Source organism: Cupressus sempervirens, chromosome 4 (genome assembly GCF_028749045.1).
Source record: "Cupressus sempervirens isolate cs-2001-9-10 chromosome 4, ASM2874904v1, whole genome shotgun sequence".
Lineage (NCBI taxonomy): Eukaryota > Viridiplantae > Streptophyta > Pinopsida > Cupressales > Cupressaceae > Cupressus > Cupressus sempervirens.
The window spans coordinates 198,519,233-198,533,598 of NC_143121.1; positions in this window are offsets into that span (position 1 = coordinate 198,519,233).

A 14,366-nucleotide genomic window follows, 5' to 3' on the forward strand; every position below is an offset into this window, starting at 1 on the left:
TACTTAACTAATAGATGTTAGCAAACCTAAATTTTATGAAAAAGCTTTGAAGGTGGATACTAAGATTCAATGGGAGTCATCCATGAAAGATGAAATGGACTCTTTGCTGAAAAATAAGATTTGAGATTTATACAAATTACCTACATGTAAAAGGGCTTTACAGAATAAATGGGTTTATGGGTTAAAAAAAAGGGACAGAGGTAAGAAAATATTTAAAGCCAAGTCAGTTGTAAAAGGATTTGCACAAAAAAAGGGTATTGATTTTAATGAGATATTCTCTCTTGTTGTTAAAATGACTTCTATCTGTACTAATTTAAGTATTGTGGCTATTGAATATTTTCATTTAGAGCAACTTGATGTTAAAACAACCTTCCTTCATGGTGATCTAGATGAAGATATATATAGATGGCTTAGCCATAGGGATTTGAGGTCAAAGGTAAGGAGAACTTAGTGTGTATATTGAAGAAAAGTTTATATGGCTTGAAGCAACCACCTCGGCAATGACATCTAAAATTTGATAGTTTTATGCATGAGCATGGATATAGTAAGTGTCATTCAGATCATTGTGTTTATTTTAAGAGGTTGGATGATGAAAAATACATTATTTTATGTTTATATGTTGATGATATGCTTGTAGTTGGGTCTAACATGGATCACATTAAAGGGCTCAAACGCTAGTTAGCACATGCATTTGCTATGAAGGATTTTTGGGCAAAAAAAAAAAAAACTTGGTATGAAGATTTGTAGAGATAGGTAGGGTAAGAATTTGATGCTATGTTAGGCTAATTATGTTAAGAAGGTGTTGCAACATTTATCTATGGAGAATACTAAATTTGTCAGCACACCTTTACCTGGTCATTTGAAGTTGACTAAGGAAATGTGTCTCAAGACACAAGAAGAGGAGGATAAGATTTCCAAGGTACCCTATGCTTTAGTTGTAGGAAGCTTGATGTATGTTATGGTATGTACAAGGCTAGATATTTTACATGTAGTGGGAGTCATTAGCAGGTATATGACTCATCCAAGAATTGAGCATTGGAATGTAGTCAAATAGATTCTCAAATATTTGATAGGAACATCTAGTAAGTGTTTACACTTTGGAGGCTCTACTAATAATTTACAGGGCTATGTTGACTCAAATTTGGTAGGGGATATTGATACTAGGTAGAGTACTACAGGTTATGTATTTATTGTTGGTGGGGCAACGGTGAGCTGGGTTTATAGGTTATAGAAGGTTAATGCTTTATCCACTACAGAGGTAGAGTATGTTGCTGCTATAGAGGTAGCTAAGGAAATGATATGGCTTCAATTTTTCTTGGAAGAATTGGTACACCCTCAGAGGGATTATTATTTGTATACAGATAGTTAGAGTGTCATTCATATTGCAAAGAATTTAGCTCTGCATTCAAACACAAAACACACACAATTGTGGTACCATTTCCTTCAGTCAATTTTGGATGATGGACATTTAAAGATAAATAAGATACATATAGATGACAATCTAGTGGATATATTTACAAAGGTAGTGACAAGGGAGAAGCTGAATTTCTCTTCAACTTTGGTTGGTCTTCTAGATTGAACATGAATAAAAGAACAACAAAGTCCAGGGTGGTTTGATCTAGTGAGATCCCCATGTTGTAGTAGTATTGCTATAGGATCAGTCTCCAACTAGGAGATTGTTTTCTAGTGTGGAGTCTAATCAGTCCCCAAGTGGGAGATTGTTAGTTTGTGGTGAATGATCAGGGAATTACTATACAAACTCCATAAATTCTTTGAATATTTTTTTTCGGATGTAGTGTATGTATGGCCAACATATGGCTGACATGTTGTAACCCTAAAGTGACATAAAATTAATTGTATAAAAGGGATTAGGGTTAGGAATTTTTTATTATGAGTGATGTGAAAATTGGTTCTTACCATAGTATTGAGTTGTAAGGGATTACAGATTGTAATTAGGTTCTAATCACTGGATTGTACTAATATTGGACTTGCTATTTGGTGGACATAGCCCAAGGATTGGGTGAACCACATTAAATCTTGGTGTCTTGTGTTCTTTTCTATGTGATCTATTATTTTTTGATATTGGTTATATTTGCATGTAATTTTTATTTCTATCTGACGCTTAATCCTAACACTTTTTCTTCTTTTTGTCTATGTTGCTTTAGCTAGGAAGTAGGCTATTTTTTGGCCATCTAGTTTTTAGTGTTGGTTTTTGCCAAGTTTGGCAGGTTGTGGTTTTGGGTGTGTCTACTAGTTAGAATACTCTTCTATTTCAAGAATTAATGTTGATCTCATTATGGTTTTGAGATATGAGTGAGAACACAATTTGGTGATGTTTTGACACTCGACAAACACTAGCAACACTCAGAAAACTCTGGCACTTGTTTGAGATTAAAGCTTGGTCTATACTAATCACTTCATGTAGTTTGATCTCGGTTAGCACTGTGTGGCTCAATCAATACTGAAAAACTTGGTAGCTATTGAATCACTCAATTTACATTGCATGACTCGGTCAACACTGGATTCACTTTGTTAACACTATGATCTTGGTAGATATTGTAGACCTTGCTTAACACTACAGATCTTGTTTAGGACTATGATCTTCTACACTTCAACTGGATAGCTCGGTAGCAACTGTTACACTCAGTTTACACTGTACATTTTCTTTGTAGCTTGGTAAACACTATGAACTTGGAAAACACTATAAGCTATCTCTAGCACTTGGTAGAGACTATATTCTAACTACTTGGCTCAGGAATGACTAAAATACTTGGTTAACACTATTGAGTGAATGTTAATCTTAGCAAAAGCTATAGATCTTGGTAGTAATGTAACCATTTGACTAAGTGTTGAGTCACTAACAGACAAATTGACCTTAATGTTTGTTGGTCTAATTTTTTACATATTAATTTTTCTTAGAATCATGGTGAAAAAATTAGATATGAGTTCTTTTGTTAGTTCCTAGGGTTTTAGGTTTTGGTCTCGTATTTTGATATCTTTTCAAAATCTATATAAAACCCTAGGTCATGCCTTTTAAATTTTATCCTGGTGTGAAAGTTTTAGAAAAGAGGGATAAACAAATATTCTTTTCCCACCTATTTTAAGGTTGTTGTTGAGTCCTTTTGAAATAGGTTTTATCCCACTGTCAGATCTTATTTGAATCTATGGTTGTCGTATACTCGCTATAGCAAGATGCTTGAATGTTATGCCTAGAGAGGTAGTGACCATCAAATAACTATGTTGTGATACTAAAAAATAAAGTCTAGTGTTGAGAAACGTGTTAACATGAAGACATTATGACCACGTGTTATGTCCCAGGCTTGTCAATTTTAAAAAAGAAACACACATGGAAAAACTCATAAAAGGTGTCACCAGAGTTCAAGTTTCTCTGGAAATTCGCTAAGTCACTATCAAAAAATCCATGCAACTTGCTAGTGCTGACATAGCGAGTGCCTACATTTTGCAAAAAGAAGTGCTCTTTTAAAGGTTGATGTGACTGCAAAAATTTCCATGCAGACTTATAAATATGCACGACTACCTTTTCTGACACTAGTATTAATTGGTAAGTTTTCAATCAATGTGTTTTTGTTCTCTGTCACCAGAATTGATAATCTATCAAAGGTCGCTATATCGCTAGTCAGAATAACACCAATTTTTTGGTAGCAACATAGTGAGGGCCCGGTCATTCCAAAAGACGACATTTTTTTATAATAAAAAATGATTTTGAGGATCCCAAGGAAAATATTGTGCAAGCTTTGCTTTTATTTTTGTGCAAGTTCTATCACTCATAGTTTTATTTCTTGGCATCAATTTTGATGGTTACCGGGAGGTTGCTATATCGCTAGCTAGATAGTTGGTAATTTCATCGATAGTGATATAGCAATTGGTTGAAAGGTTGTGATGTAACACAAAATTCTCAAAGGTGGGCCCCAAACGACTGACTTAATAAAGTTGAGTTGTGTAGATGAAATGAAACAGTGGCATCTTACTAAGCATCTATAAGCCAAAAATTATGGACTCATCGAAACTCACTATATCACTAGCTGGATAGTTAGTAATTTTTTTGGTAGTGATGTAGAGACCCACCTAAAAGTAATGAACGTAGCAACACCAAGAATGTGTGGCATCATTAAGAGATTAAATAATATATATGTGTGCTAACATGTTAAGCCAACTCAGCGACAATAGTACCTAGACCCACTTCCCATGTATAAAACATATAAAGAATCCTAATCATGAGATCAACCATGGATCAATGATACTCATTAACTCGCTATGAAAAGATGTGTGCAGATTATGTATAGCGAGTTAGCAAATGAGGGACCCACCATTGTTCTCTTAAAAGTGGTTTCAAATATTTGCCACACGATCAAAGAAAAATCAGTGGTTATCGCTAGCTTGCTATAGAAAGGTGCTCGAAAGTTATGTATAGTGAGGTAGCGAGTTGATGACACATGTCCTCAATCATCCATGGGCCCAGTTTGAAATGACAAAATTAAAGGAAAGGTATAGATAGAGGGATTTTATTTGTTTGACTAATAGCGTACTAAGAAGAAAAGTGAGTCAACCTAGTTTTCATTCCTGGATCGTAGGATTTCTCAAGGATTAACGGTGCAAATCTAAAAGGAAGTGCGATGCCACTCTATTTTTCTATTCTGCGCATTTATGATGAATCAAAGCTTTGCATGTGGGAGAAATCGAGTATAATATAGGAGATTTCATTAGTTCCAATCTCATGCAAAAAAAGATTTCACATTTTCTAAGCACAAGAGCCTGTTGATCATATTGTGTTTAGCCTGGTACGAACGTGAACTAACTCCATATCTATTCGAGAGCAATTGTAGAGGTTCAAAGAAGAATAGGTTTGGAAAATCAAGTAAGTATGCATATTGCAAGCTTTATAGCATTCCAGTTCCTTTCGTTACTATCAAGATGCCTCCTAAGAAAGAATTTTCTGGGCAAGTTAATTATATGGATAGGAATGTTCACGATTTGTTAGAATTACTCCTAGAATCCACTACAGAGTCTGCAAAAGATAAAAGGTTAATTTCCTTAAACCCTAGGCTTAATATTTCTAATGGCCTATATGACAAGGGGAACTAGGTTAGAGATACAACTACTCAAACTGGTCTTGTTTTGTTTAAAAAGTGGTTTTCAGAAAAGAATTTGTTTGCCCCACATGCTAATGTGTGGAATTTTGATTTGGGAAAGCTAGCAATTCCAAGTGTTTTCATGGATTATGATTTTATTGAAGCCATTTCAAAGAATTATGACCAAGTCATTAGGGTGGTGAGAAGAAATGATGGCGTGCCTCTGATCTCAATTAGTCTTGAAGAAATTAGAGAGGTTTTTCATCTAGAACCATTGTCAGATTACCATGTGCCAATCAATTTACCAGAATTAGAGAATGAGGATGTAATTAGGGGAGGTGCACTAAGGGAACACATTGGTACAATAAGAAATCTACCAGTAATTATTGCAGCCTCTAGAGTACCTTTTGAGAAGAGTCTTTTCACTTCCCAAACTGTGGAGATATACAAAACTCTGTGCCATGTTTTTGGTAAAGATGAGAAGGATTTCATGCTCATTGGACTTATGTATATGATGGTTCAAATTGCTTCTTTTGGTGTAGATGTTTTCTTTGATCTGCTTCCTTTTTGGCTAAAGAAATTCATACTTGTTTAGTTTGAATTGTGAGGGGAAAAAGTGGAGAAAACTTTTGGCCACTATTCTTTATTAATGCATATGTTCTTGTTCAAGAGGGTGAAATATTTTGGTAATGAGATGGAATTGAATAAAGAGGAGAATGGGGAAGCACTGCCAGTTTAGTTGTAGAGTGCAAATATGACCCGTGATGCAAATAATGCTAGTTTTGTCAGATTTGATAGGTTTTTGCTTCTAAATTGAGATGCCTCATATTGAGTGACAATCCCAAAATCCCAAAGGTACTAATCAGTCTCATCAGGCCTATGGATAACCCCCATAATTTGAAAGTTTCACATAATTGGGGAGATATCATCACTTACTCTGTTTCTACTATTTTCAGAATCTATGGTTTTAAAGGGAGTCCTCATGTCTTGCCTTACCAAGTACCTTTCATGGTAGGAATGGCTGAAGTTTTGTGGCAACTAGGAGGAGTAGAAGAAATGTTTTTGTTGAAAATGCAACTAGGGTCAATTTTCCCTACCTACATAGTGGCCCATTAGTTTGTGATTACCAAAGGGGGTTGGTTCTTTTTGCATAAAATTTTGGATCAATATATGAGGGCTGTCTCCCATCCCCATTTTTGTGATTCTAGGGAATTTTTCAATTAGAACTTGAGGCATAGAATTAAGATGGGATAGGTCAAACATGATTCATATTATCTAGAGGACATTATAAGGAATGAATTCTCATTGTAGGAGTAGGAAACTAGAAAAGAAAAATGGAGAGTTTACTCTCGGGTCCTAGAATTCATTAATTGTTTTGATAAAAAATATAGTCCTTTAGATAATGCTAATATAGAGGCTGACAGAATAAATAAGCTCATGACTAAATTCCCTGAAATAATGGAAACTATGAATGAGAAGAAGCATTTTTTAATCAATTCTTATCCTAATAAGGCTAAAAAAGTCATGAGGAGGTTGGCTTTCATGCCTAATATAGGAGCTGGTCAAATAATTGTACAAAAGAAGCCTAGTTACACTATAATTCAAAATAAAAGGGCTCTTGTAGATAAGGACAAGTAAATAATGGAATCCACCAGTACAACCGAAGAGGAGAGATCTGATGAGCCTAGTCCCAAGAGGTAGAAGGTATTGAAAGAAGAGAGGCCTCAGGTTGAGGAATATTCACCCACTCAATCCCCTTTGAGGAATTGAAAAGAACAACTCACTAGTGAGCAAATTGAGAAGATGGGATCACAGGGAGGCATTTTTATTACTCAAGCAGAATTGGATGAAGGTAACCCTCCAGAACCTCCCCTCCCAAGTTTGGACCTGAAAATAGCTAATTATAGAGGTAGGGAATTGGACCCTATGTTAGAATAAGAAAATCATCAATTTTTGGATGATGATAGCTTTGTGAAATCTAGGGCTTTTCAGTAGTTTGCATGGAGGGAAAACATGAATATTTTTGAGGAGAAATGTAAAAGGTTGAGAACAGAGTATCTAGAAATGGACGAAGCTTCCATCTAGAACCAAATAAAAGAAGAAATGATAAAATAATTTAAGAATATAAGCCCTGAGGATGGAAGGCAAATGGTGAAGGAATCTAACATTTTATTGTTACCAAATTGGGATATTGCTGATGCCTTAGCCTTCAATTCTATATCAAATAAACTAACTTTGCAAGATCAAAATAAAGGGAACTTTCAATGTACTGCATTCATTAAGGATCAAGTTGCATTGGTCAGTTGGTCATTGAGAAGAGGATCTAGAGCCACAACATCACAACTAAATGAGTTTGGATTGATGGGAAGCATAATTGTGAGAGGAGTTATTGATACCTCACATGTGCAGGCAACACACTAGAATATGAATTCTTCCAAGTTTCTTTTGGCCACTGGTAAGAAGGAGGAACAGTCTATGTTTGAGTTACAAAATAAATATGAAACAATTCTTGAGGCTTATAATAAGGAGGTAAAAAGAAGAATTGAGCTTGAAGACAAGCGAATGGGGAAGTCCACTAAGCCAAGAACAACATACCCCCATCCTCCAATGGAACCTTTTAAATCAACTCCCCTTGTAGAAATACCAGATAGACCTAAAAGGCCAGAATATTACACAACTGAGGATTTTGACGAAGAAAAAAGCAAGCTATGGGCCTTACATGTAAAATTAAATATGCAATATGAGGATAAGCTTAGAAAGGCTCTAATTTATTTAGTAGATAAAATTGAATAACCCTTGTTCTATGATTAGTTGGCAAAAGTACTAAGTATACGGGAGGAACTGAAAACCCATGATAAAACCCTCAAGTCTATTGTTAATAAGTGTGGAAAAAGGGAGAAAGAAATCACCCTTTTACATTATTTAGCCATAAGGTTTTCTCATGACCATATTAAAAAAATGTATGATGTTGCTAATGACCTGTCAGATTTTGATAACAGGAGAGTTGCTCTGCAACTAAAAATTGTTTCTTATTTGAGCAAGTACAAGAATAAAAAATTTGATTTGTTTCCTTGTGCCTAGGATTGAAAGAATAAATTGAAAAATAAGGATGCATGGAGTAAAGAATTAGATTATCTTTTCAGCATAAGGATAAATAAAGTTGTAAACAAAAAGGGGCATGCCTGGTGGGCCGCCATGACAGAGGAATTGGATAAAGTCCAGTTATTTTTTAATTCTTTGAGACAAGAGTTTGTTAGTCTTGAAAATGAGGCTAGCTATATATCAAAGAAGCAAGATGATATCCTGCAATTCAGCTAGCCTGATGATGCACAATTTAACACCTCGATAGCAGATATTCCTTCTAATGAGCAATTAGAAGAAGGTGGTTTAGATGATGATGAGGAAAAAAAGGGTGAGGTGCAGATCATTGACACATCAACACCAGATCTTAAAAAAGAAGAAGGTGAAAAGGTAATATTGCCTGCTCAAGGTGAAAGCAGTGAAAACCTGTAAGAAAAAACTGATTTGGAGGCACCATAGAATAACCCTTCATTGGCTAGTTTGGTAGCCACGTATTCTGAAGATCTAAAATAGAAAGGGACAAATCAAAAGTTGATGATTTGCAACAGTAAAAAAAACAAGCCTACCCAAATAATATTTGATGCACTTGGCATTTTGTTGTGCTCATTTTTATGGTGTTTTGTTTCTTAGAAACTTGTCAAATCACAATTTCCCTTTTCTTGTTGCAACTCATGTTATATAAATGAGTTTTCAAGGCATTGTAAGGGTCTGAAACTTGTAAAAAAATTTCTTTCTTTCAAGAAAAGTACATTCAGTTGGTCCAATATTATGTAGTTTTTTTGAGTTTGCTTCCAGTTGTACTCTCTGATAACAGAAGGGAATGACAAAAATAGCAATCTATTCTGGGCTTTCAATTGCTTTCTATTCGTCATTGTATTAGTCATCTAAAATGATAATATAAAGGGGTATTTACAGTATATTTTTGTCATCTATTTCTATCTCCATTTTATCGATTTGTCTACTTTGAAGTCATTTAAATAAGGTTTAACTTGACAGAATGCAATCTAGATGGGTTGTATAAAGATATCATTGTTGCTTTTAATTCAAGGAATTATAGAAATGCTTCAATGAATAAGTAGGGTTTATGAGTTTATAGAAAGGATACTTCATAAGAATGGAAATGGGTGATTATAATTGATTAATTCATTTACAAGTTATTTGAATTAGATCTCCCACCAATAGTTAATTTTTTGTCCAATGGATAAGGCACTAGTCACATAAGTCAGAAGTGAAAAAGGGTGAATTCTGTTGCTGCATATCAAATCATTTAAGTAAAATCGAAATCATTTTCCATTCCATTTAGTTTAAAGTTACAAATGTTGGTTACCACTCGTTTGCATATAGTTTTTTGAGTCTTAGATAGCCACTAATTCCAAGAATACTTGTAAACTATAGGAGATTTATAACCAGATCTACTTAGAGGGGATGCATTTAGATTTGGTAAGTTTTAGAGAAAATTGATAAACTGTGTATGTGCCTAAGGGTAAAAGATGAGAATCAGAATGAAACTAAGATAATTTCATACCATGGTTTGCATTAGATTTATCCATAGGTATACCTACCTTGGTTTAGCATAACCTAAAGAGTAGAAAACCATTTTTGGTTTTGTTGAAGTTTTTTTGGGGAATTACACTTAGTGTTGTCATAAATAGTGAATTATTAGAGATCTGTGTCCCCTTGGGTAGAGTTGCAGATTTTTCATGCTGAAGTTCCCGTGGATTTGAAATTTGTATACATTTTTCCTGAAACTATCGCTAAAGGATTTATCATTTGTTCTGTTCTTTTTCCCATTCTGATAGAGTGGGTGGCAACTCAAAAGGTTTTAACCAGTGTCAAGATTAAGAAATTTGTTTTCTCAAAACCATGGAAAATAAGAAAAATACACGGGCGAATGTGAGGAAAAACTCGAGAATCAAATTACAAACTGATCTCCCTCCTAGAGGAAGATAGAATTGGGTTGTGAAGGGAAACCAGATGCAGAAAGGAAGCTATTCATAGGAGCAACTAGTAGGGAAAGATAACATTCACCATTCTGCTATTGAAAAGGTGCCTTTCTCCAAAGGTCTGAGATCTCATCCAATTTTGTCTGATGATGATTTTTATAATACCCCTAAAATGATATGTTAGGAAAAGGCTGTGCAACCACATGTATTTAGTCTAGAGGATAGGTCTAGTAACAATCTTTTGTAGCATAGTACAAACCCTTTCATGTCAGATTATTCCCCTGAAAAGGTCAGACCTAGATACTTAGAACCTAGAAGTTTTAATGATGAGAAAACATCTGGGTTTGAGTTCATTATCCTTGATCCTAATGAGAAGGAAATTTTGAAAGCATAGCTTGCTGAACAAGAAGCTATTAATAGGAGATTTCAAAAGGAAAGGGAAGAAGTGATTACGAAGAACTATAAAGAAAAACAAGAATTACCAAGGTAAATTGCTGCTCTAAAGAAGAAAATGTAGATAGCAGCTAGTGTGTGGCAACCTGAGATTGTAGGAAAAGTTGAACAACTTAAGAGGTAAGAGTAGAATTTGCTAGAAACTCAAAAAATGAATTTAGAGGGACTTGTAATATAGCATATTAATAACTATACTAATCTAGAAGTTGATAACAATAGAGTAAAGAATGTGGAACCTATTGTAGGTGCTAAGGACAAAGGAAAATACAAGGAAGTTGGTATTAGGATCAATGAACTAGTACAAGTTATCCAAATTCATGATACTATGTCACCTTCAGATATTGATCTAGAAAAGAAAAGAAAAGAGAGAGATGCTATAGCTAAGAAATTGGAGATTGCAAAAAATGAGGCTGCTATAGCTGAGATGAATAATAAGGTCAAGTTCCTAGAAATTGCTAAGAAGCAATCTGCAGTTATCCCTAGGGGTGATGTAGATGGTGGATATTATAAGGCAAATCAGGATACCACTTAGGTATCTCTTCCTTTTTATCTTCTTTTTCACAAAAGGTAGATTTGAATAAGTCTCTTGGTGATGCTAGTACTAGCAATTCTAATGATAATGTCAAAAGAAATGTTCCCTACCATCCTAGGATTGATTTACAGAGAAGACCTATCCATTTAGAAGGCTATAGGCAAATATGTTTTGATGGAATTCTTGGTTTCCCTAATCTTATTCCACAAGAGATTAGAAAAATATTCTCTAAATTTGCTGGAAATAATTCTATTACTTGTGAGGATCACTTAAGAAGCTTTCTAGATATGATGAGTGACTATGAGGTTGAAGCAGAAGATGTTATAATGAAGTTGTTTGTTTAGTCACTTACTGAAGATGCTAGGGAATGGTTTAAAAGACTTCCTGAATTTTCTATTATGGATTGGAAGGATATTGAATATTGTTTCAAGGAACAATATGGTGACAAGTTAAATCAGAGTTACATTTTGACTGAATTTAATAACATCAAGAGATTGCTAAATGAATCTGTTACTGAGTTCAACAATAGGTTCCAAGAAAGGATGTATAAGCTAATGCAAGCCTTGCGAGTTAATGAAAAGGTATGCCTGATCATTTATTTAAATTATTTTGATGGAAAACTAGCATATCAGCTTAGGGACAAGGAGCCTAGGACTTTAAGGGAAGCCTTTAGGGTTGCTTTTAACATTGAAAATAATTTGATAATTTTAGGAAGATTAGAAAGTAAACGGGGTGACCCTAGATTGTTTGGTAATAAGGGAAATAGGAGAGAGGACCATAAAGTTGTAGGTGGGAAGAAACATGAGCCTAGTGAGATAACTCAAGTTCTTAATGCCATAAAGAGTTTAAATCTTCCTCAAGTAAAGAATGATAGGAATCCCAGTGACAATAGGATCCCTTATCAATCTAACTTCAATAAATAGAATAGATTGCATAATTTCCCCTACAATACTACTTGGAAGGATGGTTAGCCTAGTGTTCCCCCTCCCAAGAACAACATAAATAAAATGACCCCTGCTCATTTATAAATTTTTTTTGTAAGTTTGGTAAATGACCCTGAGTCTATTGTTGAGCCTATTTGGTGTTTTGCATGTCAATTACCTCATTCTCCTGAATCCTATGTAGTAGCACTATCATGTCCAGGGAATAAGAATATAGTGGAAAAATGTCAGGAACATGAGGAAACCAATGATGATGTAGGATGTAACATGTTTGATTCATATTTTTTGACAATGAAGGTTGTGACAAAAATGTAAATGATCAGAGATGTTTTCATAGTGTCATTCAATAGCAAGTATTTTCTGATGAAAGTGATGTTGAGGATAATGTGTGTAACATGATAGGTTCAAATGAAGAAGTGACCCTGAGAAAATCCTCTAGAGAAGAAATTGACCAAATTATTGCTAATATGGTTCAAGGAGATGAGGGGAATAAGGTAGCTAGTATTTTCATAAAGGGGACGGACCATAAGAAAGGGGAAATTGTAAAACCTAAAGAGTCCCCTGCTATGAAGGTTAAATTTTTAAATAAAAAATGGGAACCAAGGAAAGGGGGCAACCTTGAGGATATAGAGTGCTCAAATAATATCCCCAAGAAAAGAGATTTGAAGATATCACATAATGTCACTAAGCAAGATAAGAGTCATCATAATCCCTTGAACACTTTGGGTAAGCATGATGAGAAAGGGAATTTGAATAATGATAACCTTTCTGATTCTTCTATAGATATGTTTGTTGTTTTGTCTCAGATTAATATTAAGGTTCCTCTGTCTAAGTTATTGAGAATCCCAGATCATCGAGATAGAGCCATAGCATGGTTGGGGAATACTGATGTAAAGGTAAGTCAAGAATGTAATGAAAATCATGTTCCTAAAGAAGTGAAAAAGAAAAAGGTGAAGGAATAGGACACTCAAGTGGTTGTGTCTCAGATTCCTCAGATGTTTTTGAATAACTCTGTCAATGAATGTTTGGGAAATGTTGAGCCATTTTTCTTAAGCATCTTAGTGAATGGTAAGACATTAAAGAATTGTGTGATTGATTCTGGTGCCTCTAGTACTAGTATGCCTTTTGAGATAATGAAAGAATTAGGTTTGAAGGTACACACTACTCAGGGAAGATGTTGTGCTATGGATAAAAGGGAGGTTACAGTCATAGGCACTATTAGTGCCCTGCCCTATAGATTGACAGCCTATCCAAATAAAGAACTCACTATGAGTGTATTGGTTGTTGACATACCACCTCAATATGGTATTTTATTATCTAGAAAATGGAGTGCTGCCATGGGAGAAAGTTTACAATGTGACCTATCATTTGCTACTTTTAATATTGATGGAAATTTTGTAAAGATCAATAGAGAGCCAAAAAGCATGTATACAATAGTAGAGGAAGTTGAGGATGATATGAAAATTTTTGTGGATATAGATGTCAATGCATTCAGAGATGAGATCCTAACTCTGAACAAAAGCAAGAAAAAATCTCAGATAGAAATGGAAGTTGATACAAAGATAGATAAAGGTGACTTATGGGCCATGTTCTTTGACAATGCTTATTGCAAAGATGGAGCAGGTGTAGGTATTTTATTAATTTCTCCTGCTGGGGTAACTTAAAATTTTTCTTTCACATTGAATTTCCCCTATACTAATAACATAGTAGAATATGAGGCTTTTTTGTTAGGACTTAGACTAGCTCAATAGCATGGGATAAATTGTTAACATGTTATAGGAGATTATTAGTTAATTGTATCCCAGGTGAGAAATGTTTATGTATCAAAGAATAAAAGGTTAAAATAGTATAGAAATGTAGTATGGGATATGATTGAGTGCTTTGATGCATTTGGGATAATTTGGAAGGACAGATCTAACAATAAGATGGCAGATTTGCTAGCAAATATAGCAATAAAACCTGATGATATTACATTTTCTAGTCTATCTAAAATTCAAACTCAGATTACGCCTTCTATTCCTGACAATGTCCAAAATTGGCAAGTATTTGAAGATGACAAGGACATTTTGAGATTTTTGAACTATTAAAGTATGTTGTTAGGACAAGAAATTGATTATGTAGCCTATGTGGAGAATATAAATGGAAAAGATACTATTTTTGGGCAGGAAGTTTGCAATTGAAGACAAATAAAATCCCAAAGGGTCTAGTTGTTTTAGAAATTATTTTTGACAACCAAGATAGGTCACAAATGGACACTAGTGGATATAATGCCAAGGATTTAGAGGAGATGAACTTGGGAACTCAGGAAACACCTAAAAAGGTATAT